This window comes from Otolemur garnettii, unplaced genomic scaffold (assembly GCF_000181295.1).
Source record: "Otolemur garnettii isolate 467f Iridium unplaced genomic scaffold, OtoGar3 scaffold00162, whole genome shotgun sequence".
Classification (NCBI taxonomy): Eukaryota; Metazoa; Chordata; class Mammalia; order Primates; family Galagidae; genus Otolemur; species Otolemur garnettii.
In genome coordinates this window covers 1380600-1386608 of record NW_003852557.1, presented here as the reverse complement: position 1 = coordinate 1386608, position 6009 = coordinate 1380600, and positions in this window count along the sequence as shown.

The window sequence follows — 6009 nt, the reverse complement described above, 5'->3', positions numbered from 1 at the left end:
TTTCTTTGTTTCAATATGCAATAGAACCTCTGTAAGTTGACCACCCAAGGGGCTGAACAAATAGATCAACATCTGGAGGTGGTCAGCATAAGGAACTTGGCCTGCTGTCCTGATATATGCATGTGGGGCATGTCCAGTCTATGAAAATGAGGCCAACTTAAGAAGGCGGTCAACGTAGGGAGGGATTGACTAGTGTGAAGTGTGACTAATTAATGCTACATAGAACACAGGAGTGCAAATATCTCTTTGAGATCCTGATTTCAATTATTTCAGAGATACATACTCAGAAGTAAGATTGGTGAACTATACAGTACCTCTATTTTAGTTTTCTAAGATATTTCCAGACTATTTCCCATAGAAGCTACACCTCTTTACCTTCCCACTATGTAGAAAGGTTCGATTTTTCTACATATTTGCCAACACTTCTTATCTTGTGTTTTTGCATCTGTTTTTTCTCTTTTTGACAATAGCCATTCTAACAGGTATGGGTGATATACACTCATAGATTTATTTAAATTTCACTGATGGTTAGTGATACTGAAAGCTTTCACATACATGTTGGCCATTTGTATTCTTCTTCAGAGGAATATCTGTTCAAGTCCTTTGCCCTTTTTAAAATTGAGTTATTTTTATTTTCGTTGTGTTTGCTATTGAGTTGTAGGAGTTCCTTGCACAATTTAGAAATTAAGCCCTTATTGCCTTTTCATTCCACTGATCTGCTCTTCAGAAGCTTCTTATATTTTAGATAGTACTATTGGTGTATTTTTTTTTTTTTTTTGAGACAGTCTCACTTTGTTCCCCTTGGTAGAGTGCTGTGGCATCACAGCTTACAGCAACCTTCAGCTCTTGGGCTTAGGTGACTCTCTTGCCTCAGCCTCCAGAGTAGCTGGGACTACAGGTGCCTGGCACAACACCAGGCTATTTTTTTGTTGTTGTTGCAGTTTGGCCAGGGTCAGTTTGAACCCATCACTGTCAGTATATGGGGCCGGCACCCTACTCACTGAGCCACAGGCACCACCCATGTGTACTTTTATTCTTATTGCTTGGGCTTTTGATGTCATATCCAAAATGTCATTCCCAAGACAAATATGAAGAAGTTTTTTTCTCCATATTTTCTTGTAGTTTTATAGTTTTAGTGCCTAGGTTTAAGTCTTTAATTCCCTTTAAGTTTCTTTTTTTATATAGTGTAGGCAAGAATCCAATTTCTTTTTTTTTTTTTAAACAGGTAGATATTCAGCTTTTCCAACACCATTTACTAAAGACATTCTCATTTCCTATTGTGTATTCTGACAACCCCATCAAAAACTAGCTAAAAATATAGGTATGGGTTTAGTTCTGGGCTCTCTATTCTGTTCCCTTGGTTTAAATGTCTCTAGTCATGCCAATACTGTACTATTTTAATAATTGTAGCTTTGTGATATATTTTCAAATCAGATGACTACAGCTTTGTTCTTCTTTCTCAAGATCATTTTGGCTGTCCTGGGTCTTTTGTGGCACCATATACATTTTAGAATTTTCTCTCTACTTGTGTGAAAAGTGCCATGGAGATCTGGATAAAGATGAGGTTAAATCTTCATATTACTTTGAGTAGCATGGACATTGTAACAATATTAAATCTTCCAATGAATACGGAATGTCTTCCATAAATATGAAATGTCCTGCTGTTTATTTGTATTTCTTAATTTTTCAGCATTTTGTTCAGCATACAAGTCTTTGATCTCCTTGATTAAATTTATTCCTAAGTATTTTGTTCTCTTTTGATGATACTGTAAATGAGACTATTTTCTTAATTTCCTTTCTGAGATGATCCACTGTTCATATATAGAAATGCAACTAATTTCTGTACATTGGTTTTGTATCAGGAAATTTTGATGAATTTGCTTATTAATTCTAAAGGGGTGTGTGTTTATGTGTGTAGTTTTAGGGTTTTTACAGTTTGGATCACATCATCTGCAAACTGAGATACTTTGACTTCTTTCCAATTTGGATGCAAAAATCATCAACAAAACATTAGCTAACTGGGTTTAATTAGGACATTATAAGGATTCTACACCGTGATGAAATGTACTTTATCCCTGAGATTGAAATGATGGCTTATGTCATGCAAATCAATAATTGTGACATATCACACTAACAAAATGAAGAATAAAAATCACATTATTGTCACAATAGTTGGGAAAAAAGCATTGAACAAAATTCAATACCTTTTCATGATAAAATGCCCAAGATAGCAGATATAGAATGAGCAGACCTCTACATAACAAATGGCAAGCCCACAGCTAATGTTATACTCAACAGTGAAAAATTGAAAGCTCTCCCACTAAGATCAGGAATAAGACAAGGATGCTCATTCTTGCCACTTTTATTCAACATAGTGCTAGAAGTTCTAACCAGAGCAATTAAGGAAGAAAAATGTTAGTTTTTCTTATGGCTATGGTGGTGGTGATTTCTCTTAGCTTCTTAGCAGCAGGGAGGTTAGGTTCAGTCCATTACCATGAAAATAAGAATCACTGCAAGGCAATCATAAAATACTGTAGACTAGAAGTGGACAAAAACATTTATGTTTCAGCAAGTTCACACAATGGAATCCTTTTATTCTCTGATCTGTCTTTTTATTCCTCCTTTTCATATTTTTCTTTCTTTCTTTTTTTTTTTTTTTTCAGTTTTTGGCTGGGGCCGAGTTTGAACCCACCACCTCCTGTATATGGGGCTGGCGCCCTGCTCACTGAGCCACAGGCACCGCCCATCTCATATTTTTTATTCTACTCTTTTTCTACTCTACTCTTTCCCAAGGGTCAGAGTTCCATCCTTACAGACTTTATTTCACACCCAACATCCTGGGAGGTGACTGTCGATCATTCTTCTGCTTAAGATGCAATCTTAATCACAACAAACTGCTTTGTACAGTGTATTGACTTCCCCTCATAACATAACTTCAGTATATTATTGTCCAAATACTATCTCTGTGTCATCATTTTGTTTTCTCACTGAGTATCTCTAATCCTAGAAGAAATGAGAGCAGACAGAAGAAGATGAGTGGAAGAGAAACATATGCCCTGCCACAATATTGTTGCCTGTGCAGCTAATGTCGTTGATATTGTTGCCTCATCATCATTAGAGCTGGAGACAGGAGCTCTCCATTCAGATCCAAACGCCAATAATTGAAAAATGCCTGCATTTTAACATCCCAAGTGTTCAAATCTTCATTTGTTTGCTAGTGAATAATTCAAAACCATTTTTTTTTTTGGTAATTGGAAAAAGAAAAATGAAAAAGAAAAAGAAAATGATAAAAACTGTTCCTTAGTTTAGAAGTTAGTATCAGAAAAATAGTGGCAATGATTTCAGCAAGGTGAGGAGAATTTGTTTACAAAACATTAAATCCAGGCATCAGAGGATATGAGGAAGCAAATTAGGGACCAGATCACTGGAAAACGGATTCCCAAGTTGGGTTAGCACTAGAAGCAATATGTACTCAAATCTGTGCCCCAAAATCAATGCTATGGAGCTCCTGCTATCACCTCTGCCCAGGGCCAGGATTGGTTTTGGAGACAGCCTAGGCCATGGGCTGTGATCAGGAAGAAATGGCTGCCTTAGTCAGAAGCTACAGGAAGTAAGAGCGGATACTCTATCATGTGTAAACAAGAATGTGCTCTTACATTTGATTTCAAGAACATAGCAGAACCTTTATCTCTCAAGAGCAATTAAGGATTAAACATTTTACATTCTGAATGCTGTGACTGTGGCAGTACTTTTTAAACATGTTTGGATATAAGTTGTTATTTTATTTTCAATTAAACCTGCTTCCCAAGCCCCAGCTTTTGTCCCCAGAGAAAGACATACGTGGATTTTTTTTTTACGACAGAGTGTCACTATGTCACCCTCAGAAGAGTGCCATCGTGTCACAGCTCACAGCAACCTCAAAGTCTTGCCTCTGCCTCCCAAGTAGCTGGGACTACAGGCACCCACCACAACAGCCAGCTATTTTTTTGTTGCAATTGTCATTGTTATTTAGCAGGCATGGGCTGGGTTCAAACCCACTAGCCCTTAACGCCCTTTGCTCAGTGGTTAGCCAACACCCTAACCACTGAGGAAAGGGCGCCAAGCCACAAATGTGAATTTTTAAAATACAAAATAAGTATCTGTAAATCTATACACACACACACATACATACGCATATATATGCCAATTTCAAATTATAGCATCGTAGCTATGTTAATTATATCTAACACAATAGCACAAACTGCCTAATTTTATTGTCTACACTTGCTATATTTTGTCCTTTGCCTATCAGAGAAGAGTTAGTCGCTGATGCATTATTTATCTAAGCTCAGATCACAGTAAGCGTCATCTATAAAGCTAGTAAACATTTCTTCTTTCTCCTCCGGGTCTTACATCCCAGATTTCAGAAGACATAGACGGTGGGTATGTTTCCCTAATTGCTTCTCTCTTTTGATCCTTTTCTACCCTCCTCTCCACACAACCAGCGTTATGCTTTAAAACGATCATTCTTAACTGGGAGCAAGTCTGCCCTCCGAGGGACATATGGCAAAGCCTGCAGGCATTCTGAAGTGTCACGATGAGGGATGGGGTTGCTACTGCATCTTATGTGTAGAAGCGGCGGCGGCTGCTGAACGTACTACTATGCACAGACGTCCCTCCACAGGAAGGACTGCTCCAAATGTCAATAGCACTGAAGCTGAGAGACCTTGGTTTAAAACCGGAGTTAGGTCATGTCACACTTCTGCTTAAACCAGCTCAATGGCTTTCTACAAGACTCAGAATGCAACTCACCTCTTCTTTTGAAAGTACATGATTATAAATAAATAAGAACAAATAAATAAATTACAAGATTTGTGTTCCATCTTGTTAAAAATTATTCAGTTCAGCCAAAAGGGACCATGGGATAAATGTCATACAGAGGTAGACAGGGAGTTCAGATGTTAAAAGTTACAGTATTGGCTCAGCTCCTGTGGGTCAAGTGGCTAAGGCGCCAGCCACATACACCTAAGGTGGCAGGTTCAAATCCAGCCCGGGCCCGCCAAACAACAATGATGGCTGCAACCAAAAAATAGCCAGGCACCTGTGGTCCCAGCTACTTGGGAGGCTGAGGCAGGAGATTCGCTTGAGCCCAGGAGTTGGAGGTTGCTGTGAACAGTGAAGCCATGGCACTCTACCCAGGGGGACAGCTTGAGGCTCTGTCTCAAAAAAAAAAAAAAAGAAAGAAAAACTTACAGTATTTAATAGAGAAGTTAGATATTATGTAAGGATATGATATGAATAACTAATATGGTCAAACGAGCAAAACAGGAGATTCGTGAAAGAGTAGTCAAGCTAGCTAGAATCATGGTTTCCAAATACAGGAAAAAGTCAAAAGACAAAGAAACAAAAAGTCACACGGTGGATTTCCTACAAAGAGTTCTGAATGTCAGAAGGAGGTTTCCAGTGATGTAAAGATTCTCAGGCTGGGTAACAAGAAGTTGAAATCTCGGTTAGGTGGATTTTTCTGACAATGCAGTATCATGTGGATTGCTGAAGAATGACTAGAAACAGGAGATAAGAAGATGGTTCAAGTGTTTTTCATGTAAATGGTACCTGAGCAAAGGGGGTGAAGGCAGGAGAACACACAGCGAGGCACCAAACACTTATAATTTGCCAGGGTTTTAAAAATCATCCAGAAACAATTGATATGTTCCTAATAAGACAGAAAAAGATTTCTGGCACCGAAACTATAAAGAAGAATAATTTTGGATGCCTCACCTTAAAATCTCCTCATTTGCGAACATCGAACATTATTCATCATTAAATATTTAGCGACTTTCCCTGTCAGGCAATGTTTTAGGTGCTTACAATTCAGCAAAGAACAAAACATAAATGTCTCTCTCATGGAGTTTAGATACTGTTGGAGAAGATACAGCAAAGACCTATGTAAAGAACTAATAAGAGAATATAAATATTTAATTCTATCATTTTAGTTCGTCCTTAGTGAGATCTTTGCTTGACTCAGTATTC